Here is an 18,562-nt window from a genome sequence, read left to right as displayed (position 1 = left end):
TGCTTTCTTCACCACATGATGCTAGGTGACTTAACATCCTCCTAACGCCTTGTCCTTTTCCAGGATGTTCAGCCTTCTGGTATTTTCTTAACATTTTGAATTAGGCAATTAAATTCCTTAGTATCTTGGTGGCATACGTGGAAATAAATAGAAAAATGTTTGGCTTCCACCCAGAGACAAGATATTTAAATGGTGGAAAGTATGTGTGTATTTTTGGGGTGGTGTACTTAGATCTCCACAAATTCTTTTAGTTGCTTCCCTGCACAACCATCCCATGCCATTCATCTCATTCCCCTGTTCCCCACTTGTAAATTCATTTGGGAAGAGTTAACAGCCTTTGGTTTGGCTCCTGCTAGATTTCAAGCCTGCTGCCTAATGTTGTGTGAGACAGGATCTCACAGCAGCCCTCTGGGTGGTTGTAAAGGGAAAGGTTTCTGAGGACTGTAACACACCCCATCTCTCTGCATGAGCAATCACAGCTCCATGCACTGATGTGTGCTCTGAGGTGGCAGAGAAAGTACAAAGTCATTTCCAGACCTCATATAATTCATGTAATGACCTAAGGAGTCACTGATGTTAAGAATACGTATCCTTGCATGGGGAGCTAGAATTAATGCCTGCTTAGGGATGTCTAAGACATTACCAAGTCATACACAGCCTTGAACTTAATTCTTATGTAGAATATTTAATTATTCTTAATTATATAGAAAGTGTAATGTGAACTGACATTTCTTTTTCTGCATTTTCTAAGGTTATGTCACAATGAGCTGCAGAATTGGCCAACATCTGTTTTAAGGGAACTGACAGGACTACTATTGGGCTTACCACTTTGAGTAAGCATTTTTCTGATTTTCACACTCTTATTTCCTCTGTTTCAGTGTTGTGCCAATGTTAACTTATTATCTGCTTAAGCTCTTGATGTGAGAGTTCAGTATTATGAAAAAAAGAACAGGGATGGGGAACTTGTCAGTGCAAACAGCGAGATCTTTAATGGTGAAATATCAAGTCTGATATGTTCCCAAATGTACCCTATCTTCTAATCTGGGATTTCCGGTAGTCACATTATGTTTAGCTCTGACCTGATTCAGAAACTAAAAGCTCAGACACTTCTAAAATTCTAAGCATTAACATCCTTGTGCCCTGGAGGGCCATTTCCAAGCTTAAAAGCTCAATTCCAGAACTACTGAACTCAAGTGATTTCACTTTAAAAGTGCTTACTCTTTACAACTTCCTGAGAACAATGATAAAAGCCAGGTTAGAAAGTATAACTTTCAACCACATTTGCAAAAGTGCTGGCCACAACTTAAAACAGAAAGCATTTTGATGTGCATGGCCAAAAGAAGCAGCACTCTGCTGGTTTTGTTCATGAGTTTAAACATTGAAAAATTCAAATCCCAGTAAATGTGTCTCACAAAACTCTGAGCAGCTAAAAAAGACAGAGTAGAAGCTAGGGCTGAAGGTGGGGTATATGGCTCACCCCAGATATGAAACATAAGTAGAAATGCACTAATTTTTCTTCTTTTTTGATCGGGTTTTTTTTTGGGGGGTGCCTAAGGTGAAGATCCAGGTGTCACAGTAGTGTATTGATGCAGGGCCTGATGTTGAAGCTAAAGTACCTCTAGCAGTTTCTGCGTATTCCTGCTGGGAAGGGCAGATGGTCTGTGCCTCTGAGGGTTCAGACCATCACTGCAGCTCTGACTGCAAGCAGGAAATGTATATACACACATATATATGTGTGTGTGCACGCATATCCTTTTGGAGCAAAAATTGCCACCATGAGCTAAAACCCCAAGTGATAGTTACGCTTTAGATAAATAAATACACAGGTAAAACTCCAGCTGTGTGGCTGACCCTGGTGGCTTGGCAACAATGAATGGGGTTTTCTGTGCAGTGGCCCCAAGTGTTGGGTATCGCTGCAGGATTTCTTTGTTCGTGCAGTGATTAGACCTCAGTGAATGTCCTCATCATGGTGAATATCCCAGAACCCCATTAAGTGGTTGAGCCAGCCACAGAAAGGGAAGGCTTCCAAAGGAGAAAATGAAGCAATAGGATGAAGCAGAGTATTCTGCTCAGAGGAATTATCTGCTTTGCTATGACTTGAGGGTCATGTGCTGAGCGGTCAGTGCCTCTGTTTCTCTGGGGCCAGTGAGTGGTCTGTGGGGAAACCATGGGCATTTTGGGGAGTAGGAAAGCCTGTTTATTCATTCATCTGCCTGAAATGGAGGGGTTTGGTACAAAGGCTGGAGCAAGGCAGCCTTTGCAGTGATGCACCACAGTTTATATATGGTTTGTACCATTTGCCGCAGGGCTGAGGCATAGTTGTACTTCCACGTGTAGCCAGAAGTGCCACAGGCCTGGAGCAGGCTGCTGGGTGAGAAGAGTCCTCACACTTAAGTCCTGCTTTGCAGAGAGATTCAAAGGGCTGTAATGTGTCAGAGAGGAAGCAAGAAATACCACATACATTTCATTTCAAAACTCCAGCACCGACCACAGGCGCAAAGCTGTTTGCTGCATTTGTGCTTCCCTAGACTTTAAACAAATGGCTCCTTCCAGCATCAGGTAGGAGAAGACTGGAGAAGAAAAGAACATTTGACGGCAACAGACTGCATTCCCCAGTTCCCTGACTCCATTTAAGTCAGTGGCAAAAATCCCATACACTTAAGCCAGGATTTGTCTCCCAGGGTTTGAAGGATTTGGATGCCAGTATATCAAGATTTGACACTGAGAGTACCCCTTCCACTAACATCTCCCTGAGGTGTACTTCCCATGGTCTTCTCCCTTCCCCATTCTCCTAAGGGACACTATGTACAATGACAGCCTAAGTCCATAAAAAGGGATTTCTTATCCTACACTGTGCACCAGCTCTACAATTTTGTCTTTAAGGAGCTGTGTTTGAAGTGGGAGCCACTTTCTGCTCCTGCAGAGTTGCAAGTGGGTGAGTGAGGAGTGAGAGCATCCTGCTGACAGCGCAGGAAGGGCTTTGTGGGACCCCAGGATCACTGGTTTTAACCTTAACACCTTTGCTATCACCTTTTTTCCTGTGCTGAACTGCCAGGTCATTTCATTCACTTGGACCTTCAAAAATAACAGATGGCAAAGTGAAAAATACATCCAGGAGGAGTAAGCAGTTTTTACTTAAAAAGTGACAAATTGGCAGGGACCTTCCTTCAGCCACCTTGCATTCATTTTGACAGCTTAGAAGGTTTTGAGCTGTCACCAATTTTTTCAGATATTAGGTTGAATTTCCATTCAAAAAGGCTGAAAGGGTGCCCATGTACTAACATACATGAGAAAAAGGCCCTGTAACAAACAAGTACTCCTGAAAGGACTCTGTTTTCAAACCCACTCACATACATAATGTTTTAAGAGCTGTCACCATCAGAGCACATTTTATGGCCAGTTCCTGAAGGAAGCGGTTGTAAAGATGTGGCACGAAGAGCAGAAAATCCAGGTGCTGAGCAGAGAGCTTTTGAACTTATAGCAAATGCGTGATAGTTTTTTCTAACCAGAACAACTGCTGTTTGTGACCATCTGAACTTTGAGCTACAAGAAAATGTCTTTGGGGTTCGTCAGGCTGATATCCTGTTTCTAACCACAGCTTCTACCAGATACTTCAAAGGCAGAGAATACAAGAAACTCTGTATTGGAATCATCTGCTAGCAGAGGAAATTTCTTCCCAACATCAGACAGTTTGTCACTGATTTATCCCCTCTGACAGGAAAGTTTATGTGCCTCTTAAAAAACAATCCAATTGAATGTAACAGTGATGTAAGTTTGTTTATTAAGCCTAACGATTTTTTGTTTGAAATGTGTTTGATTTCTCTGACCTACCATTACAACCCTCCTACCATTTTCTCTGGAGATTTTTCTGGTGCTGAAGTAACAGTTTGATTCTTTTTCCAGCCAGTTTTTATATAGATAACCCTGCAAAGTTAATGATGCTCAAGCGCTGAGGCCCTATAGCAGCCATTTTACAAATGCCAGTGTCTCCTTCTCCAAATCCTTCTCCTGGCAAGTGTTTTTAATCCCCTTTTATGGATTCTTTAACCTTAATTTTCTTATTGTTGGGATGATACTGTGTTCTTATTGTAGTACAGTTTCTCTGAAGCCTCTTATCTGTCAAAAGACACAAAACAGATTGAGGATATGAAGAGACAGCAAATTTTTTGGTTTATGTGTCAGATTGCTGACATTGAGCTGGATTTGTAATATTTGCTTTCTGGGGCTCGGATACTTTCAAAGACAGCTGTGCTGTGGCTCTGTATATAAACTAAGATGCACTGGGTGTCTGAGATGAAGGTGTAAAGTCCATATTTAGGCTCTATAGTACAAGTGGCTTTGCTATGAGAGGTGCTGAATGTCTTAATTTCTTCCTGAAACCCACAATATTTCCTAGCTGGGTAGGTGTAAAACATTGGCCCCACTGAGGTCAATGGCAAACTTCCCACTCCCTTCAATAATGTATAATCACCCCCAAAATACAGAGCTAGGAGTCTAGTTATTGGCAGCTATTTTTCCAAGAGCCCAGTTAATACATAGGCCATTATCCAAAATGCCCCTTTGTGTTTATTTCTTTGTGCAAAGCTCTTCTATGCTTTTTCCCAACTCCTATAAAGAAACACAGAAAAATTCAGCAGCCTGAATTGCCATCACAGCCTATTTAAAGGCATCTATTCAGCCTTAGCCATAAACAACACAAGTGAAAGACCTGCTTTGCTTATAACATGGCCTAGCCAGGTGAGCAATTCAGCCAAATAGTAGAAACTTAGTGGTTCTGATGTAGAAACTCATTGGTTGATGTTTGGATCCTAGTTTGAGACTTCTAATTTGATTGTTTAGCAGTTGTTAATTGCTTCAACATGAACTACAGATGATCAGCAATTCAGGAAATCAGGCCATAGATTGCTGAAAATAGGGAGGTTTTAAGCTGTGGGTCCTAAGGCTCTGCGCCTCAGTGAATTTAATCACACCTTGGAGTAAAAAGACACACACTGATTCAACCTTGGCTTGATTTCTAACAGATCTGAATTTGCACCATTAATCTTCTACTTGCCCTACTCCCATAATGGTTCTTGAGCCACATGGTCAGTGAAAACCACACTGAGGTCTTGCAGAAGTTGATTTCCTATGAGCTTCATAAAAATAGGCAGCTGGGTAAAATAGAGAGCTGTTAGTGTGCTTGCTGAGCCCATCCCTGATCAGACACTGGGAAAACAATGTGGAACAGCCCTGTTGTGAATGCCCTACCTGGGGATAAGCTCCACTGGCAGTCATGCCCTGCTGGACGATAAACATGCACCCCACAAGAGCAACTTCACTTTCACACCATACCTCTCTGAGACAGCCAGTCATGCTCAGACACATCCTTTGGAAAGCAAGTGCTGTTGTTTTCATCGCTTGTGGAATACTTGTTTTAACATATACCAGTGATATCTAGGAGGGAAGTGACATGTTTTCCCAATCAGGGCAAAGAAATGTGTCAAGTAATGCCCTGCTTTTATTCAGTCTGGCTCTAGCTGCTAAAGGTCTGCTTCACAATTTGTTAATTCAGCTGAGAGTGTTGGCTGTGTCTTTGAAGGGCTGTAGGTGGATGAATTGCTTTTTTTGTTGTTGTTGCCAGATTAAAGTCTGCTTTCACCTTTTTCCTCACTTGCTTGTGCATAAATATGAGGATCTTTCCATCTATGAAACTGAATTACTGTAGCTGGAAAGTCAGTGATTCCAAGAGACTTCCTTGGGCTTCTAATTGCATGAATAAAGAGATTCCTGGGCTCCAAAAGGCTTAAAATATCTGGATCCTACTAATAATAACACCCCAAAGGGAATAGTCCAGATGACTGTATGTAGGCCAGACTTAATCAATTAACACACTGAGATAATGACATACCATCTTATGAAGCCACCTAAACAGGCTCACGTGTGAGGACAGCCACTGGCTAAAGGAGGTCTGATGGCTTCGCAAATTAAATAGCACAGAACTGTCAATATTTAGCTCTGGGATTTCCAGAAAGCCACACTGAGATTGAGAGTAACAGTGATTTCTGAAGAAACGTCTATCTTTCCATGCTAGTACCTAAACTAAAACCACGGCTCAGGGGACATTACCAGAAATAAATGTCTTTCAGATGCACTCCTTTATGGGCTGGTGGTTGCAAACTGATACCTGTTGGAGCTGTTCAGCCAGAGTCAATAGGACCTTTCCTGCGCATGTCTCTGCAGAACAGGGTTCCGCGTACAGAAATGTTGCTTACATTGGAAGTTTGGATTGTACACGTCTCCACATTGTTCAAGCCCATGTGAGCCAACGTTTGCATAACAGCTCTTGAAAAAGTGGGCCTCAAAATGTCAAAGGGAGCCCCCTTTCATGTGAAAGATGAAAGCCACGTTGTCTTGGCTAAATTCCAGCATCTATCCTTGTGTGTTCAAGCGGATGATGAAGGTTTTCTTGTGGTGGCTCCTGAACTGGGTGCCCTTTTACAGCCGATAAAGCTCAGTCAATTCGCCTTGATTTTGCTGTGGGCTGAATTGCGTACAAAGGGGTTACAGTAAACTCTTAATTGGTGGCTGCTTGAATGTGTTTGTGAGCCCGTAGTTCGCCCATCTGTACCATGAGGGCAAAAAAGGGGTCCCTTCCTTTTTGACCCTTTTGTCTGATGTGGTTTGTTTGCAAGATCTTCCAGGCAGAGATTGTTACCACATGGTTGCACACTGTCTACTGGGATGAGGGACCCTGGTCCCAGTAGTAAATAACAGCCTTCAACAGTTACTCTCACGTGAATAAAATACGACTGGCAGAGTGATCCAAGTCATTTATCAAATAACCTACAGCTCCATCCGCATACAGCTCCTCCATATGAATCCTGAGGTTAATTAAAAGAATCTAAAGAATGGTGGGGTTAGGGTGATTTTGGTTGAGCACTGAAGATTGATGTATCCTCACAAGGTCCCCGTGCTCTTCCTCGAGGCTGGCAGTTTTGCATGGTCACTAGCCAGGCCCCAAAAGACCGCAGCTAGGTTTCTAGCTCCCCTGTGCAGGCTATGCCAACCTACAGGTTTAAATATTCATTGCATTCCTTACATGCCAAATCATCTAAGTTGGAAAGCAGAAGCCTAAGATTTTGCAAAGCTGCTTTTGCACATAAAGACCATTAAAAATTCATCATGACAGGGAAAAAACAACAACATTGCCAGTAGTAGGGAACTTCGTGTTGACTTGGCTAATGCTTTGTGGGGCTAAGTTAGAGCTAACCCACATTAATCCACTTAAATGGAAGGGTGAGCCTGATCCAGTAAAAGCAATAAATCCTCTTTACAGCTGACCATACACTGGTTGCACTATAGAAGAACAGGGCTGAATGGCAAACAGTTAACAGGAGGTAACTGGATGGGGCCTGACTTTCCAATGTGCTGGTAATTTAACCCACAGCATCCCTTTCCCCCTTATGCACAGACCGGTTGTGGGTAGGACCACATCCCAAAGCTCTTGGCACCAGAGGTGGAATGATAGACTGCAGAGTGGGGAAACTCCTTGCCAATACAGAGCTGGAAATGTTGAAGCAGCTCTCCGTCATCGCAGGGAGTGGGTACCCGAGATGGCTGTGTCGGCAGAGTTATTTTCCCAGGCAGCTTGAGATGCAGGAAGCAGAGATGGACAAACACCTGACCTGGAGCTGGTGAGGCTCTGCCTTGCCTTGGAGACAGCCTGCAGATGTCAGGAGAGTAGAGCCAGCTGCTGCTGCCTTGTTATGGGTGAGGGATGAACTGAGTTGCTGTTAAACTCCACAGAATCACATCTGAAGCTGAACTGGCTCTGAAGCAAGTGGACCCACACGTCTGGGAAGTGGCTGTTACTGTCAGAGAGCAATTTTCTCAAGGCTGACCCAAGGCATGGAACTAACTCCAGACTGGGTGAATATTTGTTTCCTTATTCCTCTGAGAAACTGGGCCTGAATTTAAAAGGCCGTTTAACACTTTGAAGCCACCCACAGTTCTGTCTTTGCCTCCCACACAAGCTCCAAGGAACTGACTCATTCCCACCGTATTTTCAGCTGCTTGTAGATCCTGCTCGCAGCCCAGGAGGATCCCGGTTCAGCCAACCGAATCAAGCACACACTGTGACTTGAGTTAGTGGGTCTTGAAAGGGTTTTTGCCACGCCGACTAACAGTCGACTGTATCTGAAGACATCTGGCCTGCCTTTTAAAGTAGAGTAGGAACCATATTCTTTAGTTAGCTGTATAATTTATGCCTTGTCTGCTGTTCTCTATTCATGATGCTTCCTTATGTTAAATAGCTGTCTGTGAAAATACGTGACACTGTCATCTGCTGTTAAATGAAAAGAGGTCTGCTCTAGGAGCAGGCATTCACCTCTTCTCTTCCCTTCTTCGTGGCAAACTCATGTTGCTCATGTTCCCATGAGACGCACCTTTGGGCTTTGCAGCGCTTTAGAGAGTGTGAGTGATATGTACAGCTCTCAAGGGTTCATAACTCAGGAAAATCAACGAGCCTTTCTGCAAGGGGAGACATAAGGCTCTCCCTCTGTCCCCTGCCGATCTGATGAAGTCCAAATGCTCTTTCCAATTTGAACTAAAGTCCTGACATCCTTGGATTTCTAGCTCGCTAATTCTTTCACTGCTGAGGAAAACAACTCACTTCTTGCTGACATCATGCTGTCCTCCTGTTATGCCGTATCCACTGTGAGTCTTTAAAGCTTCATGCTATGCCTGAACAATTACACCCACGTTTTGGCTGAGAAACAGAGGCAAGTGAAGGCAGTTAGAAGCAGGACATAGGAGCCCTGCTTTCCATTTTCCTGTTCTTCACACTAGGCTCATTACTGCTGTATTTCCCTCTACCTGGTAGCAAATCCCCTGCAAATACGTGTTGGGGTCACCGCTCTGTGCCTTTTCCCTGCTCCTCTGCAGATATAACCCTGGTCTGTTTGGGCTCTGGAGCAGTTCTGCATGCTGTGACACCACAGCAGTCTTTACAGATAAACATTTGCAGGTTTTTGAGCATAATCCTGCTCACTGTATTGTTACTGAAAAGAGGGGGAGGAAACATCCTTTGCAATACAAAGGAATTGTCAACAACTCAGAGAAGAAGGGGAGAAATGTCCAAAGGCATGCTCTGGTTTTGGTTTGTTGCATTTGGTTTCCTTCATGCAACTCGCTGGATGTTTGCCCCCCTATGCAAAAAATCTGGGGCAAAGGCCTGGCTCTTGTCTACACTATTAGCTAACAAAGTCAGGAATTTACCTCTGTCACCACCTGGGAATTGAATAATGTGAAACCAAGCTCCTCCATCCTACTGGCACTGGGCTGAGTTCCATCAGCTTCTGAGGAGCTTTTTGGAGTGCAGAGTCCTGACCTGCTCACGGTGGCTAGTATTAGCTGAGACATGAATAAACAATAAAGGAGATAAAGGAGAGGCTGGCTTGAAAGCAACAGCTGTTTCCTATGGACTCCTGAATAAATTCAGGCTCCTCTTGCTGAGGGGTTGGGCTTTTGTCTTTGTGCAAAGGAATGAACAGCTCTGGGAACTGAATTCTGATATGAGAGCAGAGTAGTATCTGTTGATCACTAAATATAAAGGCTCAGCTCAAAATGTTTCAAGAATCAAAACCATCTATTTTAAAATGTATTTATTTCAGGTAGTTCCAAAACTTTAAGCTGCATTAGTTCCCTTCAGCTGTGACTCCAGGAGCAGAATTACAACTCAGACTTGCATCTGTAGAGCATATATGGCAAAGAGCAAAGTCCTTGGCCCGAGATAGCCTTTTGCTGACTCCAGATGTGCTCCCCTGCCATAAAACACTTTGGAGGCCTGATGCTACATTACATAAGCCACACAGTGGTTTTAACATTGATTTCAACAGAAGGAGTGATCCCTTCTCTGTGTAACTAAGCAAAAGGTTTGGCTTGAGCCTGTTGCTAGAGTGGATTTCTAAAGCTGGGCTTGTGGGAATGACTCCATTCGCAAAGCATGAGCCTTTGCTCTGCTCTACCCCCAGGAGTCTCGGAACTTTAGGCATTTACTCCTGATTTCCACCAGTGGAGCAGAGAGAAGAGCTTGGCCTGGAGAGGTGGGTTTTCCTGGTACTTCTCTGGTGTAAGCTCATTCCATTCGTGTGGAAATCTAGCATTTTTCTTTTATAGGGAGACACAGCCTTCAGTTATCTCAGCAGTACAGCAAGAGGGAATTCTAACATCACGATCCAGGAACCAGATAAGTGCAATTTGTCTTAATGCAACAATCTCCTTTTCAGTTCCTACCACCAAGTTCCTACATCTGAAAACCCTTTGCAAACTCTATTCACTCAGGTTATCTCTTAGTTTGCTGAGGGCCTGCCCGCTTTTGTTTGTATGTGTAAAACCTGCAACAAATTTGGATTCCAGATTAGCTGACCCCTATCCTCCCCCTCTGCTGCCCAGCTGCAGATGGGTGGTTGCAAACTGCAGCAGTTTGCTTTTGGCAGGACTGGCACCACAGAGACCTTCCCCACAAAAGCAGAGTTTGGGGATTTTGTAGGGAGCAGAGTTCAAACAAGCCCCATTTTTAATTTTTTCTCCCTTTTATTTTAAGTAGGAGGGATAATTTGTTTTAACATGAGTCAGCTTCCCTGGTATATCTACCTTTCTGATATAAAACTGCAGTGGGAATTGAGGACAGGTGGGGTTAGTGGGCTGTGATGACTTTGTGGCTCTCTGGGCTCTGCAGGCTACTTGGCTGCTGGCAAACTGGCCACTTTGGGAGAATAGACTATAGTAGCTCCATTTCTTTGCTAAGTCTAGTATTGAATGGTGAAATGGATCTGTGATTGTATTAGCTGCATCCAAGTTGTCTGTACGATCCTTCTTTTTTAGGGGGAAGGGGGAGTAAAATCCCTGGAAAAGTAAAACGTAAGGGCAGTCAAGCCTTAAAAATTCTGCTATTTGTATATTTGCAATGAGTAACACCTTGCCTTAGAACAAACCTAGCGTATTGAAATCTGAACCTGATAAATTTCTAATGCTGTTTTAGAAGAGGGCATCTTTGTTTTAAAGCTTAATATTAGCTAGAACTCAAACAGATCCCTTCAGCATTTCCTTTTTTCTCCTTTCTATTTTTCACCAAGTCTTGCCCATTTTGACTGCTTTCCTGAGGCTCTTTTTTGTTTATCCTACACAATTTCCTTCCTTCCTTCAAGTCCAGACCCCTTTGCTCCCCTGGGGCTTCCTATGATAGCTAGGCACTAATCATGTACTTCTGCCCCAGAAGCACAGATAGAGGCTTCCTCCCCCCTGCTTCCAGTCAAAGGAGGATGTAAGGCATAATGGTAATCTTAAACAACACTGCTATTCATTGTTTGGGAGATCTGGGAAATATCCTTGAATTCAGCTTGCTAAATTAGCTGCTTCTTGAGTAACCCACAGCTGCTGCGTATCTGTCCCATTACATTCTACAAAAATGCAGCAGTTCTCATTACATATGATATTCTCTCAACATATGGACCTTCCATTAGTTTATGTCTCTGTGTAGCTCTGTTGCCATGAATGTATACACAGAAACATTTTCTTTTGTACTTAAAGAAAAAAAGAAGAAAAACCGAACCAACAATTCTTGAGAATAGATTAAAGACAGGCATTTGCAATTATTCAGATGGAGCAAAGATGTTGGAGTGCCCCAGAATACAGAATCCTCCTCTGTCAGGAGCCAATACTTAGATTAAAATGTTGCTTCTGACAGTAAAAGTGTAACTACTAGTGGTTTTAAGGCTTCACCCCGCCTGTTGTGCACATGAGTATCTCCCCTGAAGCTGGCAGGCATCATCTTGTGCATTCAGATATTGGAAGTCAAATGGACCTTCAGTGTAAGGTGGTGCTTAACCATCTATCTGAGGCTCCTAAGGAGGCAGAGACACGGTTTTTGGATTTGGTCTTGTGTGTTTGCTCCTTCACAGTGATTCACAGAGGAATTTGGTTTGAAAGAAAATGGATTCCTGGTGTTAGTGGATTTACACTCCCTACCCTTTTAATAACTTCTCCGCATGAGCAGGGAACATGAGCAAACCCTGGGGAGAAAGGTTTCTGCCTCCCTTCCCTCTTGTGCACTTTTCTAGGCTCTGCCCCTCAAAGTGGAGCTGTGTCTTTGAGGAAAATCGAAACTGCCATCTTTTCTGTGCTCCTTGTGAAATAGCTGGTTCCAGCAGGGTGTAATCCTTGATGCATCAAGTACTTTAAATAAAAATGCAAAGCTAGAACAAGTGCGAATTTTCCTTGGAGAACTTTGAGCACTGTTCAACACCTCTCTTATCCTGTCCAGGGCTTATTTCATGGACTTCAAAAGGAATTTGGCCAGGGGCGAACACAGGCTCTACTCCACACATTGGGAATAGTGCTACACGTTTGCACACTGACTATTGTAACCTTGCATAAAATGAGAGGGGACAGGCCGTGTCCTCTGAAAGGCAGCCCTGGTCTATGCTTGACTGCATGGTCACCAGCAAGGACTAGAAAATATGTCTGTGACAGTGGTCTTGACTGTGACTGTGGTTGGTAAGTTAGTGGTATCCGCCTCATTGTCTTCTTTCCTTCCTTCCAAGTACCCTGATCTTCTTTCTTTGTTTTCCTTTTCCTTCTCCCATTCTGCTTGGTTTTCTTTTCTTGAGTCAAATTTTCCTTACTCCATTTCTGCCTTGCTGGAAGTTTGGAGCACTACATCTCTGTCACTCTTTGGGATGTTGCCATGCTTAATCCTGCCTGGTTCAGGGATGGGATTTTGAGGCTTCTGATTAATCACATTCAATTAAAAATTTGTAATTCTGTTTTACACCTCTTTCCTCCTTTTATAACTAAACTGCACTCAAGCCCTCTCAGACTTATCCACCCAGCTACAGATACAGCCTGCTTTACACCTGTATCTGAGCAATGTACTTAGTGCTCCTGTGCTGCAGGAAGGGAGGACCATCTCCCATAGGAGCTACAGAGCAGTTGCAGACCTGAAACTGTGCAAGGATGTGGCTTTAGTGCAGGCTGAAGGAGCTGCCAGTGCTAGGGGCTGTCATGTACTCCATTTCATGCTGATGGATGAATCACAGCATGTGCAGAGGATCCCCAGGATTTGGTCAGCTGTGTGCAAGGAGCTGTCAAAACCTGGCAAATAAGAGGGGCTAAGGACACGGATGTGGCCCCCACAAAGCCATTCACGTGCTGAATCCTGTGTTAGAAGATGTCTCCTCCTCATCAGGATGCACAGGCAGGAACTCTCTGCAAAAGAGGCCCTTCCCATGGAACAGAGGAAGAGGATTTGGGTTTCCCTTCAGTGGCCTCTAAATCATTTGTCCAGAGCACAGAACTGTCTCTTCCTGGAGGTATTTAGTCCCATTCCTTTAGAAGTCATCTATGATTGTGTTAGTATTTGTGCATAAATGAATATTAATGGTGAATGTGGTCTGACTACTGGGCCCATTTCCTCCCACAGCTGTTTTTGTGCGAGGCTCTATCCAAAAACATCTTGCACACACATCTTCCACCCTGGCTCCGCAGGCAAGCTTGATGGAGAATGCTTTGCTGGTGAAGCCTGTTGTGGTTTAGGCATAGACACAGCACATAGCTGCTCGGTGCTGTCAGGGTCTCAGCAGATCTGCATTCGCCTCACAGCAGACATTCAGGTACCCAGGGAACTTGTGTTTTAACTGGAAAAAAGCTCATGTGCCAAAGGCCTCCCGTTGCAAAGGGAAGTTGCAGCTGAACCGAGGTTTGGAGGGGCTGAACACTGGAGTTCACTGCTCCAGATGGCAGGGAAGGCCCACCCACAGCTTAGGTGGTATTTAGGCCTCCAGATTTCAGCCTGAGCACCAGCACCTCAAATCAAGTATTGAAACACATGCAGTATAGCACTTTGATTTGATTTGGATGTGGTTCTGTGCGTTTCTACATGTATCTTTTTGTGGATTTGTCCTAAAGAGATTGCTGGGACTGAGCCTGGGACTCCTGCAGGAAAAGACAGCCCCAGAGACAACAGGTTCTGAGAACAAATACTTTCCAACACCCTATTTTTTAATCATTAAATGAGCATATCCTCACTGATTTCAATGTATTTAAGCAGGGAAAGGGATTCATTGTATGACTCACATGTCTGAACGAATTGCTACTCATATACTTTTTGATGCAAGACCCTCACAACTGCACACCCATGTGCAAGGGGTGTGTGCTCTGAAACTCTTGAGCAAGTAATTTTGGACCCGAAAGGCTTGCTTGCACACAATGCGCATGCTGACCACTTCTATTGAGAAGGGGCATGACCCACAGTATGGCAGGCAGCTAGAAGGGTCCCATCCCCTGAAATTAGTCACAAATAGTTGGCCCTGTTCTTGGTTTTAATCACATGATCCAATTAGAACTTAATCCCACCAATATGAAATAAGCGTTCCCACCTTTGGTCTTTTTCTTGGTGTAGAAAGCTGCTCACAGCCTCGTGCTTGACAATTAGTCTGTGTGTTGTGTTCCTGGTGCAGAAGGGGAAGGGGGAAGGAGGAAGGATGGTTGGTGAAACACACAACTTGAAACCCCTTCTTTCAGCCCGAAGTGGGAGCGGAGCAGCCCGTAGAGGTGCTGTCACGGATCCAAGCAGGCTGGGGTTAAACGGTTTCCTCAGCTTTTCTTCCTAAATCAATTTGAATATTCTTGGCAAGCTCTGTTACTATGCATGGTGGGCAGCTGTGATTCAAGCAGGGAGTTTTTTTCCCCCTTTCTACTGTCCCAGTCTTCCTGTCTTGTGCAGATGTGATCCTTTCCCTCTGTCTGCCTAACAGCTAATTATTTTACCAGACGAGCCAATAGTCTGAAGAAAACAGACCATGCATATTCTTGAAAGCAACAACTGTGTTACAATGTCAGGGGGGGATGGGGAATTAAAAGAAGAGAGAAAAAGGAGTCACTTCCTTCTGACCTACTCCACTCCATAAGAAATCCTCCAGAAATAGCAAGCGTTCTGATTTATAAGGAACCAACCTACCTCCCAAATTAGTACCCCCCTTTAACAGCAAGAAACTTGCACCATGTATTTGGGAAAAGTGGGGAAAAGCCAGCTTGAATATAAAAGACATCCATCTAACAGCTCTGTAATCAACAGCAACCCAAAAATGTACACACACCCCTGTTACTGCAGGACTGTGGACAAGAGTGCATCAGCTGCTCCCCAGAAACTGTCTGGGTGTCGCTGCCCCTGCTGAAATCTCATTCCCAGTCACAATGGTGCCTTTCTGATTAAAATAATCAGTCCCTGGGTCTGGAAAGGGCATGAAACCTGCTTTCTGTGTTTGGTGGTTCTGTTTGAGGGAGGTTTTCTGGTGGGGTGGATCTCTGAGCTTTGCAGCGTGCTCCAAAGCCAACAGCTCTAAGCCACTGCCTGCCATGCCCCAGGCATGGACCACAACTGTGTAATTGTGTTTTATAGCCTACAGGCTCTGTTTTGAGAATGCCTCCAGGACTGGGTTTCATAGGCAGGACAGGCAGAGGAACACTCCATTTCCAAACCTCACAGAAGCTCAGCACAGTTGCTTGCTGGAACAGCACTGTGACACAAGAAGCATGTTGTCCTGCTGATACCCACTGAGCCACATTTACTGCCAGCCTTCATCCCACTGCAGTGAAGAACAGCAGGTCAGGGGTGTTTGCTCTGCTTTGAAAAGACTGGTACCTGCCTTGTATTTGAGGAGCCCTGGTGTTTTCTAAGTGGGGCAATAGCATACTAATGCTGGGAGGCAGGAGGGAAGGCTCTTGAAGGAAAGCACATGCCTCGGGGTGAGGTGGAAGCTGCCTGGTACATTTTGGAAAGTTGTATTAGAGCCTAGGGTACTAATCATTGGTGGATTCAGCACTTAGAATGAGAGTTTTACAGAGGTCTACTCCTGCTGGTGCAGAAGCTGCAGGGTCTTTAATCACACAGAGAAATGCCTCTGCTTTTTTCTAACAGGCAGCGCTTTTCCTAGGAGGTAGCAGCATGCCCCTACATGGGTAAACCCAAGTGCTCCAAAAACATTCTCTTTATCATTCTGCACAAGCAAACCCTTGAATATAAAAGGTGACCCATGCTGCTCTGAAGGCCAGCATCGGCTGCCTACAGGCATAACCTGCACCAGTGAATCCTCCTTCATTTTCAGTTGCAGCAAAAAGTTGAGTTGCTTTCAAGCAACTAAAAACCCTAAAATCAATCTACTCTCCTAAAAGCCTCAACAACCCACTACAGAATTCAGAGCATCCATCAGGATGAGGAGAGCCCTGTCCCTCATGGACTGCCTCACTCACCTTTCGAGGAACACGTGACTCTGCTCACAGAACTGGAACAAGAGCCAAAAGGATGAATGTGCCTCATTCCTGTGTTGCCATTTTAAGCCCGGATAACCATTTCATTAGTTGTTCACCCTCCGGGGCTGTGAATTCTTGTATAATTAGATAATGAGCAATTATCATCACAGCATTTTGTTCTCACGTGGTACTAGATGTGGATTCCAGCACTGTCCACGTTTCAAAGGCTCACGTTCCAGGTTATTACCCAGTAATGCTATGGGAAGCACTAGCACCCCCTGGACAATCTTAGAGGGGACAAACTGCCAGAATTACAGGTGCTAACACAAATCCCGCCTGATCTTATTTAACTTGCCCATGGTAGTTTTGAAGTAGTGTAGATATTCACTACAATGGGAAAGCCCTAAAATATTCCAAGGAGATTATGTGGTTGAGTGCTTCCCGAAATACTGCCTTTCATGTCCTTAATGCCACCCTTGCCTTCCCTGCTTTGGCACGGAAAGCCAACATCAGGGTTACACGGAGCGGTTTAGAACAGAAAGTTACTGGACAACACAAAGGTTTAGATTTGGAGTAGCCGCCAGAAAGGCTGCTGTGCTAAGAAAAGTGCCTGATGCAAGTCAGGACATACAGGATGTACTTGCGTTGAGGTCAGCAACTGGCAATTAATTACTTCGTTAAAATACCTGGAGAGGTTTAAAATGGGCACATGGTGAGAACATGCGTGCAAGAGGAGGATCTTGAAACCACTTCAGCTTTAGGGCAAACAAAAACCAGATGGGAGATGGGCGCGGTGATGAAAAGGTGTAGGCAAGGGGCCCATATCTGTCATTATTCCTCCAGCTACAATTTAATTACCATTCCTAGGCTTTGGGGAACAGAGATTTTGAGAAAAAAAAAGATATATGGGAAGGAACATAAGTTCTGCGGTTGGAAGATGCCCCTTAGCATCATCCCAAGCCTCTGCTATGACTTTTAATATGCTTTACTCATCACCCAGAATAGAAACTGTTTCCCTAATCTCCCATGTTAAGGAATTGCTTCCAAAGGACAGGGGGAAGAGAATTTAATAAAATATAAATTGAGAAGCAAATCTCCCCTCCATGAACTTCTCCTTTCAGCTGCACCAGAGCAGAACTCGGCACAAGGCAGGCAAGAAGTCCTTCTCCAGCTGTGAGGGCAATAAGCAGATGTGCACTGCACTCTTGTTATGTGCAGTTGTTAGTTGCGACAATAGCCTGCAACAGGGGGTTACAGAAAGATAAGCTGTGGATCTGGAGGATGTTACTTAAAGCTCATCTTAATGCTGTAATGCAGTGAAGGCAAGAGGCAAAATTAGCAGCCTACTCTGAACGGAGCATTTCTTTTCTTGAGGCCTATAAAAGTGGCAGTGACTGATACCACAAGGACAACAAACCAGCCCATTATAGAAGAACAAGTATCACATGGCAGGGCTCAAATAAAGCAAAATTTTAGTGTAGATTTTAATACTTGCTAAAAAGGTCCAAACCATTTTTTTCCTAACACAGTTCTTGCTAGAACACAGGAAGAGATATATTTGGATTAAAAAAACCCCGAACAACCAACCCAACAACAAAACCAACCCCAAACCAACAAGCCCCCCAGAACTTGATTTTTCACAGTATTGAAACAGCAAATGAAGCTTGTTTGTGGAAAATAGATGATGTGCCTGCAGGGAGGTATTCACTATTGAAAAAGTTGACTAGCAAACGTCAACTGAGCTGTTTTTAGTCCTTTCCACACAAAAGCTATGTCAGGCAAAGCAAAGGGAGGAGTGGGGAACATGAATTAATACTGAGCAGTGGTAAAGCCCAATTTAGTTTTTTCCCCCAAAATGCAGAGTGATGGAATAAAGATTTTAGGTTTGGGCTTACATTTGTTTGCTGCCTACCTGTATCTAAGATGACATGTACTTGATCTAGCCACCGAGACAGACGCAGCCAAATCCAAACTGCACATGCTGATTCACTCCAAGAAAACCAAACCCATTATCCTAGTGGGGCCACGATGCCTGGGGAACATACATACAGAACAGCACAAACAATGAACTGGGGTGAAGAGGCTGGTTGAGCTTGCTTCAAAGCCAGATAAATGCATCATGATGAATGGGCCAGCCACAAATCCAATCCACACAGCAAGTTGAGAATTACAACATTTCAGGTGCAAGAGCTGCTTCAAACCACTGCATCTCTAAATGCTACACATGAACCCCTCATACAGTTCTTGTATCAGTTAAAATGAAGGAAGCAGGTGA

Source organism: Psittacula echo (genome assembly GCF_963264785.1).
Source record: "Psittacula echo genome assembly, chromosome: 4".
NCBI lineage: Eukaryota > Metazoa > Chordata > Aves > Psittaciformes > Psittacidae > Psittacula > Psittacula echo.
This window is presented reverse-complemented; position numbering follows the sequence as displayed.